At 44.0% G+C, this 13,720-nt stretch overlaps 1 protein-coding gene and 4 non-coding genes across 5 annotated transcripts in view; all 5 read left to right on the top strand.

Moving 5' to 3' along the window:
* Positions 1-13,720, top strand: part of LOC139235476 (probable G-protein coupled receptor 139) — a 53,417-nt gene that overhangs the window by 29,560 nt on the left and 10,137 nt on the right. The gene's annotated exons all lie outside the window — the stretch shown is intronic.
* trnal-uaa (transfer RNA leucine (anticodon UAA)) lies at positions 5,557-5,639 on the top strand. Its single transcript has one exon. It is a non-coding gene; the product is annotated as a tRNA-Leu (tRNA).
* On the top strand, positions 7,949-8,031 carry trnal-uaa (transfer RNA leucine (anticodon UAA)). Its single transcript has one exon. It is a non-coding gene; the product is annotated as a tRNA-Leu (tRNA).
* Positions 10,341-10,423, top strand: trnal-uaa (transfer RNA leucine (anticodon UAA)). The gene has a single exon. It is a non-coding gene; the product is annotated as a tRNA-Leu (tRNA).
* Positions 12,733-12,815, top strand: trnal-uaa (transfer RNA leucine (anticodon UAA)). The gene has a single exon. It is a non-coding gene; the product is annotated as a tRNA-Leu (tRNA).

The raw sequence follows: 13,720 nt of genomic DNA, 5'->3' as shown, positions 1-13,720 counted from the left end.
AGACAGGAAGCAAAGAGTAGGAGTAAATGGGGACTTTTCAGAATGGCAGGCAGTGACTAATGGGGTACCGCAAGGTTCTGTGCTGGGGCACCAGCTGTTTACACTGTACATTAATGATTTAGACGAGGGGATTAAATGTAGTATCTCCAAATTTGCGGATGACACTAAGTTGGGTGGCAGTGTGAGCTGCAAGGAGGATTCTATGAGGCTGCAGAGCGACTTGGATAGGTTAGGTGAGTGGGCAAATGCATGGCAGATGAAGTATAATGTGGATAAATGTGAGGTTATCCACTTTTGGTGGTAAAAACAGAGACAGACTATTATCTGAATGGTGACAGATTAGGAAAAGGGCAGGTGCAAAGAGACCTGGGTGTCATGGTACATCAGTCATTGAAGGTTGGCATGCAGGTACAGCAGGCGGTTAAGAAAGCAAATGGCATGTTGGCCTTCATAGCGAGGGGATTTGAGAACAAGGGCAGGGAGGTGTTGCTACAATTGTACAGGGCCTTTGCTGAGGCCACACCTGGAGTATTGTGTACAGTTTTGGTCTCCTAACCTGAGGAAGGACATTCTTGCTATTGAGGGAGTGCAGCGAAGGTTCACCAGACTGATTCCCGGGATGGCGGGACTGACCTATCAAGAAAGACTGGATCAACTGGGCTTGTATTCACTGGAGTTCAGAAGAATGAGAGGGGACCTCATAGAAACGTTTAGAATTCTGATGGGGTTAGACAGGTTAGATGCAGGAAGAATGTTCCCAATGTTGGGTAAGTCCAGAACCAGGGGACACAGTCTAAGGATAAGGGGGAAGCCATTTAGGACCGAGATGAGGAGGAATTTCTTCACCCAGAGAGTGGTGAACCTGTGGAATTCTCTACCACAGAAAGTTGTTGAGGCCAATTCACTAAATATATTCAAAAAGGAGTTAGATGAAGTCCTTACTACTAGGGGAATCAAGGGGTATGGTGAGAAAGCAGGAATGGGGTACTGAAGTTGCATGTTCAGCCATGAACTCATTGAATGGCGGTGCAGGCTAGAAGGGCCGAATGGCCTACTCCTGCACCTATTTTCTATGTTTCTATGTTTCTATGTTCTTGCTATTGAGGGAGTACAGCGAAGATTCACCAGCTTGATTCCCGGGATCGCAGGACTGACATATGAGGATAGACTGGATCAACTGGGCTGGTATCCACTGGAGTTTAGAAGAATGAGAGGCGCTCCCAAAGACATATATAAAATTCTGACGAGATTGGACAGGTTAGAGGCGGTTAGAATGTTCCCATTGCTGTGGAATTCGAGAACCAAGGGTGACAGTGTAAGATTAAGTGGTAAGGTATTTAGGACCGAAATGAGGAGACACCTCTTCACTCTGGCATTCTCTACCGCAGAAAGTTGTTGAGGCCAGATCGTTAGATATATTCAAAACGGAGTTAGATATGGCCCTTACGGCTAAATGGATCAAGGGGTATGGAGAGAAAGCAGGAAAGGGGTACTGAGGTTGAATGATCAGCCATGATCTTATTGAATGATGGTGCAGGCTCGAAGGGCCGAATGGCCTACTCCTGCAACTAATTTATTTGTTTCTCTGTTTCTATGTTGATGCGTGTATATTTTTGGTTATTGTGCGTGTGTGTGTCTGTGTATGTCTGTCTGTATACATGTCTCTGTGTATGTGCAACTGTCTATGGAAATCATCACCATGAATTTGGTGCGTCCTGGAAATTTTAAAAAGCTTCGGGAAAATAATACGGTTGTGACCTTTGGTATCGGCTTTGTTTCAGTGGCTCCATTCTCGACTGAATCAGGAGGTTGTGTGTGTCAGTCGCACTCCTGAGACTTGAGCACGTCATCTTGGCTGACACTCAAATGCAGTGCTTGGGGAATTTTTGAAGCTGTTGACATTCGGATGAAATGTTAAATTGAAACTTCATCTGCACCCTCGGGTGGATGTGAAAGATCCCACAGCCTTCTCATGGTGTCCAGTTCTATTCACAGCTCGAATATTGCTTTGACAAAACCCATGCGCATCAATTCCTCGTGGGAAAGTGGTGAATATCCCCATCTGTCACACGGGAGACCACGGTTCAATTCCCTAACGGGGAGGCTGCATTTTACAAAAGGCAGAATTTTGCTTCTGTTTCTTGGTATAGATTCATATTAAAAAGTTCCAGAGCAATAGAGAGCAGCAAAAATACAGCCTCTTCCAGATTTTTAGCAAACGGTGACTTTTTCCACTATTCTGTGGCCGTCTGCTGCACAGAGATGGATGGTTGAGTTTTAACTGAGTAACATTTAAAAAGGCAGCGAGCCAGTAGTCGTGGCCCATTGGTTAAGGCCACAGACTAAAAATCCATTCGGGTTTCCACGCATAGATTTGAATCCTGCCGACTCCGTTTCTCAACATATTTCATTCTGTTTGACAATTTAACCAGGTCACGGCAAAACTGATTCTGAGATAGACGGAACAACGCCCCACACCTTTCAATGCCGCCGCTATTTTCTTTCTTTCATTAATCTGCAATATTCACGATACATACGGATAGAAAATCGCAAGATTCAGCCAAAGTTGCGACAGTGATTCAGCCTGTCTATCCCTCGAGATGTCGAAGGCATCTGTGCATGTCCGTTGGTGCTTGTAAATTTTTGTGTATGTGTCTCTGTGTCTGTCTATCTGTAAAAATGTCTATGTGTATGTGCAACTGTCTGTGGAAATCATCACCATGAATTTGGTATGTCCTGGAACTTAAAAAAAAGACTTGGGAAAGTAACATGGCTGTGAACTTTTGTCTCAGCTTTGGTTCAGTGGCAGCATTCTTGACTGAATCAGGAGTTTGTATGTTCAAGTCGCACTCCTGAGACTTGAGCATATCATCTTGGCTAACACTCAACTGCAGCATTTGGGGAATTTTGCATTGTTGAAACTGTTGACTTTCTGATGGAATGTTAAATTGAAGCTCCGTCTGCGCACTCGGGTGGTTGTGAGAGGTCCCAGAGCATTACTCGAAAAAGAATAGGAGAGTTGCCCCCGTGTCAACATTCCGAAAAATGTTCGGGAATGCTCCCTGAAACCTGATGTGTTTGTGTGTGTCTGTGGAGGTGGAGTTGAAGCCCAGATTCTCACATAGACAGAATCCAATCGCTGACGGCACCAGGATGGCCGAGTGGTTAAGACTTAAGATCCAATGGGTTCATACCTGCGTGGGTACGAACCCCACTCCTGGTAATTACTTAATTAAACAGTGATTTCTCCCATTCTGCTCAGTGATAACAGATTTTCATCTGTTGCATTTGCATTTTTCTGTAGCTCGGTGACAATCTGAGCAGATAATGAAATGAAATTGTGAAATGTATCCGTATCGCTCAGACTCTGCCTCTCGCTCTGTCTTTAGAGAGCTGTATATGTATTTGTGTGTTTGAGTCTTTGTCTCTCTCAGTCTGCCTCTCTCTGATTCACTCTGTCTGTCCCTGTTTCTCTGTTTGTCTCTGTCTCTCAATCGGTCTCCTTCACACGGTATCCAGTTCTGTTCCAATGGGATTCTGTCATACTCTCTGTCTGACTATCTTGTTCTTTCCCATCATCTCTGTCTTTGCCTGTCTCTGCTCGTCCCTGTCTCTAACCTGATGAGTATTTCCATCATTTTCTGTTTTGGTCTCGATGTCTCTCTCTCTATTTTTATCTTTCTCTCTATCTGTCTCCCTCTTGTCTCTCTCCTTGTCCCTGTCTTTCTCTCACTCTTTCCCTCCCTCTCTTTATAAATCACACAAACACATCTCTGTATATGTATGTGTTTGAGTCTTTGCCTCACTCAGTCTGACCCTAACTCTCAGTCTCAAACTTTCTGTCTCTCTCTGTCTCTACCTCGCTGTCAGTTTCTCGCTGTTTTGCTGAATGTCTCTGTCTCTCAATGTGCCTGTCTCTTTCTCACGGTGTCCAGTTGTGTTCCAATGGGATTCTCTCAGTCTCTGTCTGACTGTCTCACTCTTTCCCATCATCTCTGTCTATCTATGTCTCTGCCTGCCTGTCCCTCTTTGCCTGTCGCTGGTAATTCCTGTCTCTACCCTGCTGAGAATTTCCAACATTTTCTTTTTATTTCTTTGTCTCTCTGTCTATCTGTCGCTCTCTCTCTCCATCTGTCTCTATCCTTGTCACTTTCTTTATGATTGTCTTTCTCTCACTCTTTCCCTCTTTCTCTTTATAGATCACACACACAGATCTCTTTAATGTATGTGTTTGAGAGTCTTTTTCTCACTCAGTCTGCCTCTCGTTTTCAGTCTCACACTTGCTGTCTCTCGTTGTCTCGATCTCGCTGTCTGTCTCTCCCTGTTTGTCGGTTTGTCTCTGTCTCGCAATGTGTCTGTCGACTTCTCATGGTGTTCAGTTCTATTCACAGCTCGAATATTGCTTTGACAAAACCCGTGCGCATCAATTCCTCGTGGGAAAGTGGTGAATATCCCCGCCTGTCACACGGGAGACCACGGTTCAATTCCCTAACGGGGAGGCTGCATTTTACAAAAGGCAGAATTTTGCTTCTGTTTCTTGGTATAGATTCATATTAAAAAGTTCCAGGGCAATATAGAGCAGCAGAAATAGAGCAGCAAAAATACAGCCTCTTCCAGATTTTTAACAAACGGTGACTTTTTCACTATTCTGTGGCCGTCTGCTGCACAGAGATGGAAGGTTGAGTTTTAAATGAGTAAAATTTAAAAAGGCAGCGAGCCAGTAGTCGTGGCCCATTGGTTAAGGCCATAGACTAAAAATCCATTCGGGTTTCCCCGCATAGATTTGAATCCTGCCGACTCCGTTTCTCAGCATATTTCATTCTGTTTGACAATTTAACCAGGTCCCTGCAAAACTGATTCTGAGATAGACGGAACAACCTCCCACACCTTTCAATGCTGCCGCTATTTTCATTCTTTCATTAATCTGCAATATTCACGATACATACGGATCGAAAATCGCAAAGATCAGCCAAAGTTGCGACAGTGATTCAGCCTGTCTATACCTCGAGATGTCTCAGGCATCTGTGCATGTCCGTTGGAGCGTGTAAATTTTTGTGTGTGCGTCTCTGTGTCTGTCTATCTGTAAAAATGTCTATGTGTATGTGCAACTGTCTGTGGAAATCATCACCATGAATTTGGTATGTCCCGAAACTTAAAAAAAAGACTTGGGAAAGTAATATGGCTGTGAACTTTTGTCTTAGCTTTGGTTCAGTGGCAGCATCCTTGACTGAATCAGGAGTTTGTGTGTACAAGTCGCACTCCTGAGACTTGAGCATACAACCTTTGCTAACACTCAACTGCAGCATTTGGGGAATTTTGCAGTGTTGAAACTGTTGACTTTCGGATGAAATGTTAAATGGAAGCACCGGCTGCGCACTCGGGTGGTTGTGAGAGGTCCCAGAGCATTACTCGAAAAAGAATAGGAGAGTTTCCCCCGTGTCAATTTTCCCAAAAATGTTCGGAAATACTCCCTGAATCCCGATGTGTTTGTGTGTGTCTGTGGAGGTGGAGTTGAAGCCCAGATTCTCACATAGACAGAATCCAATCGCTGACAGCACCAGGATGGCCGAGTGGTTAAGGCGTTGGGCTTAAGATCCAATGGGTTTATACCTGCGTGGGTTCGAACCCCACTCCTGGTAATTACTTAATTAAACAGTGATTTCTCCCATTCTGCTCAGTGATAACTGATTTTCATCTGTTGCATTTGCATTTTTCTGTAGCTCAGTGACAATCTGAGCAGATAATTAAATGAAATTGCGAAATGTATCTGTATCGCTCAGTCTCTGCCTCTCGCTCTGTCTTCAGAGAGCTGTATATGTATTTGTGTGTTTGAGTCTTTGTCTCTCTCAGTCTGATTCACTCTGTCTGTCCCTGTTTCTCTGTTTGTCTCTGTCTCTCAATCTGTCTCCTTCACATGGTATCCAGTTCTGTTCCAATGGGATTCTGTCATACTCTCTGTCTGACTGTCTCGTTCTTTCCCATCATCTATGTCTTTGCCTGTCTCTGCTCGTCCCTGTCCCTAACCTGATGAGTATTTCCATCATTTTCTGTTTTTGTCTCGATGTCTCTCTCTCTCTATTTATCTTTCTCTCTATCTGTCTCCCTCTTTGTCTCTCTCCTTGTCCCTGTCTTTCTCTCACTCTTTCCCTCCCTCTCTTTATAAATCACACAAACACATCTCTGTATATGTATGTCTTTGAGCCTTTGCCTCACTCAGTCTGACCCTAACTCTCAGTCTCAAACTTTCTGTCTCTCTCTGTCTCTACCTCGCTGTCTGTTTCTCCCTGTTTTGCTGTTGTCTCTGTCTCTCAATGTGCCTGTCTCTTTCTCACGGTGTCCAGTTGTGTTCCAATGGGATTCTCTCAGTCTCTCTGTCTGACTGTCTCACTCATTCCAATCATCTCTGTCTATCTATGTCTCTGCCTGCCTGTCTCTCTTTGCCTGTCGCTGATAGTTCCTGTCTCTAACCTGCTGAGAATTTCCAACATTTTCTTTTTATTTCTTTGTCTCTCTGTCTATCTGTCGCTCTCTCTCCATCTGTCTCTCTCCTTGTCACTTTCTTAATGATTGTCTTTCTCTCACTCTTTCCCTCTTTCTCTTTATAGATCACACACACAGGTCTCTTCAGATGTATGTGTTTGAGCGTCTTTTTCTCACTCAGTCTGCCTCTCGTTTTCAGTCTCACACTTGCTGTCTCTCGTTGTCTCGATCTCGCTGTCTGTCTCTCCCTGTTTGTCGGTTTGTCTCTGTCTCGCAATGTGTCTGTCGACTTCTCATGGTGTCCATTTCTATTCACAGCTCGAATATTGCTTTGACAAAACCCATGCGCATCAATTCCTCGTGGGAAAGTGGTGAATGTCCCCACCTGTCACTCGGGAGACCACGGTTCCATTCCCTAACGGGGAAGCTGCATTTTACAAAAGGCAGAATTTTGCTTCTGTTTCTTGGTATAGATTCATATTAAAAAGTTTCAGAGCAATACAGAGCAGCGAAAATACAGCCTCTTCTAGATTTTTAGCAAACGGTGACTTTTTCACTATTCTGTGGCCGTCTGCTGCACAGAGATGGAAGGTGGAGTTTTAACTGAGTAACATTTAAAAAGGCAGCGAGCCAGTAGTCGTGGCCCATTGGTTAAGGCCATAGACTAAAAATCCATTCGGGTTTCCCCTCATAGATTTGAATCCTGCCGACTCCGTTTCTCAGCATATTTCATTCTGTTTGACAATTTAACCATGTCCCTGCAAAACTGATTCTGAGATAGACGGAACAACGTCCCACACCTTTCAATGCCGCCGCTATTTTCTTTCTTTCATTAATCTGCAATATTCACGATACATACGGATCGAAACTCGCAAAGATCAGCCAAAGTTGCGACAGTGATTCAGCCTGTCTATACCTCGAGATGTCTCAGGCATCTGTGCATGTCCGTTGGAGCGTGTAAATTTTTGTGTGTGCGTCTCTGTGTCTGTCTATCTGTTAAAATGTCTATGTGTATGTGCAACTGTCTGTGGAAATCATCACCATGAATTTGGTGTGTCCCGGAACTTAAAAAAAAGACTTGGGAAAGTAATATGGCTGTGAACTTTTGTCTCAGCTTTGGTTCAGTGGCAGTATTCTTGACTGAATCAGGAGTTTGTGTGTTCAAGTCGCAATCCTGAGACTTGAGCAGAAATCTTGGTTAACACTCAACTGCAGCATTTGGGAAATTTTGCATTGTTGAAACTGTTGACTTTCGGATGAAATGTTAAATTGAAGCTCCGTCTGCGCACTCGGGTGGTTGTGAGAGGTCCCAGAGCATTACTCGAAAAAGAATAGGAGAGTTTCCCCCGTGTCAATTTTCCCAAAAATGTTCGGAAATACTCCCTGAAACCCGATGTGTTTGTGTGTGTCTGTGGAGGTGGAGTTGAAGCCCAGATTCACACATAGACAGAATCCAATCGCTGACAGCACCAGGATGGCCGAGTGGATAAGGCGTTGGGCTTAAGGTCCAATGGGTTTATACCTGCGTGGGTTCGAACCCCACTCCTGGTAATTACTTAATTAAACAGTGATTTCTCCCATTCTGCTCAGTGATAACTGATTTTCATCTGTTGCATTTGCATTTTTCTGTAGCTCGGTGACAATCTGAGCAGATAATTAAATGAAATTGCGAAATGTATCTGTATCGCTCAGTCTCTGCCTCTCGCTCTGTCTTCAGAGAGCTGTATATGTATTTGTGTGTTTGAGTCTTTGTCTCTCTCAGTCTGATTCACTCTGTCTGTCCCTGTTTCTCTGTTTGTCTCTGTCTCTCAATCTGTCTCCTTCACACGGTATCCAGTTCTGTTCCAATGGGATTCTGTCATACTCTCTGTCTGACTGTCTCGTTCTTTCCCATCATCTATGTCTTTGCCTGTCTCTGCTCGTCCCTGTCTCTAACCTGATGAGTATTTCCATCATTTTCTGTTTTTGTCTCGATGTCTCTCTCTCTCTATTTATCTTTCTCTCTATCTGTCTCCCTCTTTGTCTCTCTGCTTGTCCCTGTCTTTCTCTCACTCTTTCCCTCTTTCTCTTTATAAATCACACAAACACATCTCTGTATATGTATGTGTTTGAGCCTTTGCCTCACTCAGTCTGACCCTAACTCTCAGTCTCAAACTTTCTGTCTCTCTCTGTCTCTACCTCGCTGTCTGTTTCTCCCTGTTTTGCTGTTGTCTCTGTCTCTCAATGTGCCTGTCTCTTTCTCACGGTGTCCAGTTGTGTTCCAATGGGATTCTCTCAGTCTCTCTGTCTGACTGTCTCACTCTTTCCAATCATCTCTGTCTATCTATGTCTCTGCCTGCCTGTCTCTCTTTGCCTGTCGCTGGTAGTTCCTGTGTCTAACCTGCTGAGAATTTCCAACATTTTCTTTTTATTTCTTTGTCTCTCTGTCTATCTGTCGCTCTCTCTCCATCTGTCTCTCTCCTTGTCACTTTCTTTATGATTGTCTTTCTCTCACTCTTTCCCTCTTTCTCTTTATAGATCACACACACAGGTCTCTTCAGATGTATGTGTTTGAGCGTCTTTTTCTCACTCAGTCTGCCTCTCGTTTTCAGTCTCACACTTGCTGTCTCTCGTTGTCTCGATCTCGCTGTCTGTCTCTCCCTGTTTGTCGGTTTGTCTCTGTCTCGCAATGTGTCTGTCGACTTCTCATGGTGTCCATTTCTATTCACAGCTCGAATATTGCTTTGACAAAACCCATGCGCATCAATTCCTCGTGGGAAAGTGGTGAATGTCCCCACCTGTCACTCGGGAGACCACGGTTCCATTCCCTAACGGGGAAGCTGCATTTTACAAAAGGCAGAATTTTGCTTCTGTTTCTTGGTATAGATTCATATTAAAAAGTTTCAGAGCAATACAGAGCAGCGAAAATACAGCCTCTTCCAGATTTTTAGCAAACGGTGACTTTTTCACTATTCTGTGGCCGTCTGCTGCACAGAGATGGAAGGTGGAGTTTTAACTGAGTAACATTTAAAAAGGCAGCGAGCCAGTAGTCGTGGCCCATTGGTTAAGGCCATAGACTAAAAATCCATTCGGGTTTGCCCGCATAGATTTGAATCCTGCCGACTCCGTTTCTCAGCATATTTCATTCTGTTTGACAATTTAACCAGGTCCCTGCAAAACTGATTCTGAGATAGACGGAACAACGTCCCACACCTTTCAATGCCGCCGCTATTTTCTTTCTTTCATTAATCTGCAATATTCACGATACATACGGATCGAAAATCGCAAAGATCAGCCAAAGTTGCGACAGTGATTCAGCCTGTCTATATCTCGAGATGTCTCAGGCATCTGTGCATGTCCGTTGGAGCGTGTAAATTTTTGTGTGTGCGTCTCTGTGTCTGTCTATCTGTAAAAATGTCTATGTGTATGTGCAACTGTCTGTGGAAATCATCACCATGAATTTGGTGTGTCCCGGAACTTAAAAAAAAGACTTGGGAAAGTAATATGGCTGTGAACTTTTGTCTCAGCTTTGGTTCAGTGGCAGTATTCTTGACTGAATCAGGAGTTTGTGTGTTCAAGTCGCACTCCTGAGACTTGAGCAGAAATCTTGGTTAACACTCAACTGCAGCATTTGGGGAATTTTGCATTGTTGAAACTGTTGACTTTCGGATGAAATGTTAAATTGAAGCTCCGTCTGCGCACTCGGGTGGTTGTGAGAGGTCCCAGAGCATTACTCGAAAAAGAATAGGAGAGTTTCCCCCGTGTCAATTTTCCCAAAAATGTTCGGAAATACTCCCTGAAACCCGATGTGTTTGTGTGTGTCTGTGGAGGTGGAGTTGAAGCTCAGATTCACACATAGACAGAATCCAATCGCTGACAGCACCAGGATGGCCGAGTGGATAAGGCGTTGGGCTTAAGATCCAATGGGTTTATACCTGCGTGGGTTCGAACCCCACTCCTGGTAATTACTTAATTAAACAGTGATTTCTCCCATTCTGCTCAGTGATAACTGATTTTCATCTGTTGCATTTGCATTTTTCTGTAGCTCAGTGACAATCTGAGCAGATAATTAAATGAAATTGCGAAATGTATCTGTATCGCTCAGTCTCTGCCTCTCGCTCTGTCTTCAGAGAGCTGTATATGTATTTGTGTGTTTGAGTCTTTGTCTCTCTCAGTCTGATTCACTCTGTCTGTCCCTGTTTCTCTGTTTGTCTCTGTCTCTCAATCTGTCTCCTTCACATGGTATCCAGTTCTGTTCCAATGGGATTCTGTCATACTCTCTGTCTGACTGTCTCGTTCTTTCCCATCATCTATGTCTTTGCCTGTCTCTGCTCGTCCCTGTCTCTAACCTGATGAGTATTTCCATCATTTTCTGTTTTTGTCTGGATGTCTCTCTCTCTCTATTTATCTTTCTCTCTATCTGTCTCCCTCTTTGTCTCTCTCCTTGTCCCTGTCTTTCTCTCACTCTTTCCCTCCCTCTCTTTATAAATCACACAAACACATCTCTGTATATGTATGTCTTTGAACCTTTGCCTCACTCAGTCTGACCCTAACTCTCAGTCTCAAACTTTCTGTCTCTCTCTGTCTCTACCTCGCTGTCTGTTTCTCCCTGTTTTGCTGTTGTCTCTGTCTCTCAATGTGCCTGTCTCTTTCTCACGGTGTCCAGTTGTGTTCCAATGGGATTCTCTCAGTCTCTCTGTCTGACTGTCTCACTCTTTCCAATCATCTCTGTCTATCTATGTCTCTGCCTGCCTGTCTCTCTTTGCCTGTCGCTGATAGTTCCTGTCTCTAACCTGCTGAGAATTTCCAACATTTTCTTTTTATTTCTTTGTCTCTCTGTCTATCTGTCGCTCTCTCTCCATCTGTCTCTCTCCTTGTCACTTTCTTAATGATTGTCTTTCTCTCACTCTTTCCCTCTTTCTCTTTATAGATCACACACACAGGTCTCTTCAGATGTATGTGTTTGAGCGTCTTTTTCTCACTCAGTCTGCCTCTCGTTTTCAGTCTCACACTTGCTGTCTCTCGTTGTCTCGATCTCGCTGTCTGTCTCTCCCTGTTTGTCGGTTTGTCTCTGTCTCGCAATGTGTCTGTCGACTTCTCATGGTGTCCATTTCTATTCACAGCTCGAATATTGCTTTGACAAAACCCATGCGCATCAATTCCTCGTGGGAAAGTGGTGAATGTCCCCACCTGTCACTCGGGAGACCACGGTTCCATTCCCTAACGGGGAAGCTGCATTTTACAAAAGGCAGAATTTTGCTTCTGTTTCTTGGTATAGATTCATATTAAAAAGTTTCAGAGCAATACAGAGCAGCGAAAATACAGCCTCTTCTAGATTTTTAGCAAACGGTGACTTTTTCACTATTCTGTGGCCGTCTGCTGCACAGAGATGGAAGGTGGAGTTTTAACTGAGTAACATTTAAAAAGGCAGCGAGCCAGTAGTCGTGGCCCATTGGTTAAGGCCATAGACTAAAAATCCATTCGGGTTTCCCCTCATAGATTTGAATCCTGCCGACTCCGTTTCTCAGCATATTTCATTCTGTTTGACAATTTAACCATGTCCCTGCAAAACTGATTCTGAGATAGACGGAACAACGTCCCACACCTTTCAATGCCGCCGCTATTTTCTTTCTTTCATTAATCTGCAATATTCACGATACATACGGATCGAAACTCGCAAAGATCAGCCAAAGTTGCGACAGTGATTCAGCCTGTCTATACCTCGAGATGTCTCAGGCATCTGTGCATGTCCGTTGGAGCGTGTAAATTTTTGTGTGTGCGTCTCTGTGTCTGTCTATCTGTTAAAATGTCTATGTGTATGTGCAACTGTCTGTGGAAATCATCACCATGAATTTGGTGTGTCCCGGAACTTAAAAAAAAGACTTGGGAAAGTAATATGGCTGTGAACTTTTGTCTCAGCTTTGGTTCAGTGGCAGTATTCTTGACTGAATCAGGAGTTTGTGTGTTCAAGTCGCAATCCTGAGACTTGAGCAGAAATCTTGGTTAACACTCAACTGCAGCATTTGGGAAATTTTGCATTGTTGAAACTGTTGACTTTCGGATGAAATGTTAAATTGAAGCTCCGTCTGCGCACTCGGGTGGTTGTGAGAGGTCCCAGAGCATTACTCGAAAAAGAATAGGAGAGTTTCCCCCGTGTCAATTTTCCCAAAAATGTTCGGAAATACTCCCTGAAACCCGATGTGTTTGTGTGTGTCTGTGGAGGTGGAGTTGAAGCCCAGATTCACACATAGACAGAATCCAATCGCTGACAGCACCAGGATGGCCGAGTGGATAAGGCGTTGGGCTTAAGGTCCAATGGGTTTATACCTGCGTGGGTTCGAACCCCACTCCTGGTAATTACTTAATTAAACAGTGATTTCTCCCATTCTGCTCAGTGATAACTGATTTTCATCTGTTGCATTTGCATTTTTCTGTAGCTCGGTGACAATCTGAGCAGATAATTAAATGAAATTGCGAAATGTATCTGTATCGCTCAGTCTCTGCCTCTCGCTCTGTCTTCAGAGAGCTGTATATGTATTTGTGTGTTTGAGTCTTTGTCTCTCTCAGTCTGATTCACTCTGTCTGTCCCTGTTTCTCTGTTTGTCTCTGTCTCTCAATCTGTCTCCTTCACACGGTATCCAGTTCTGTTCCAATGGGATTCTGTCATACTCTCTGTCTGACTGTCTCGTTCTTTCCCATCATCTATGTCTTTGCCTGTCTCTGCTCGTCCCTGTCTCTAACCTGATGAGTATTTCCATCATTTTCTGTTTTTGTCTCGATGTCTCTCTCTCTCTATTTATCTTTCTCTCTATCTGTCTCCCTCTTTGTCTCTCTGCTTGTCCCTGTCTTTCTCTCACTCTTTCCCTCTTTCTCTTTATAAATCACACAAACACATCTCTGTATATGTATGTGTTTGAGCCTTTGCCTCACTCAGTCTGACCCTAACTCTCAGTCTCAAACTTTCTGTCTCTCTCTGTCTCTACCTCGCTGTCTGTTTCTCCCTGTTTTGCTGTTGTCTCTGTCTCTCAATGTGCCTGTCTCTTTCTCACGGTGTCCAGTTGTGTTCCAATGGGATTCTCTCAGTCTCTCTGTCTGACTGTCTCACTCTTTCCAATCATCTCTGTCTATCTATGTCTCTGCCTGCCTGTCTCTCTTTGCCTGTCGCTGGTAGTTCCTGTGTCTAACCTGCTGAGAATTTCCAACATTTTCTTTTTATTTCTTTGTCTCTCTGTCTATCTGTCGCTCTCTCTCCATCTGTCTC

Source organism: Pristiophorus japonicus, chromosome 23 (genome assembly GCF_044704955.1).
Source record: "Pristiophorus japonicus isolate sPriJap1 chromosome 23, sPriJap1.hap1, whole genome shotgun sequence".
Taxonomy (NCBI): domain Eukaryota; kingdom Metazoa; phylum Chordata; class Chondrichthyes; family Pristiophoridae; genus Pristiophorus; species Pristiophorus japonicus.
Note: the sequence above shows the minus strand (reverse complement) of the source record. Positions and strands in the feature narration are given on the sequence as shown.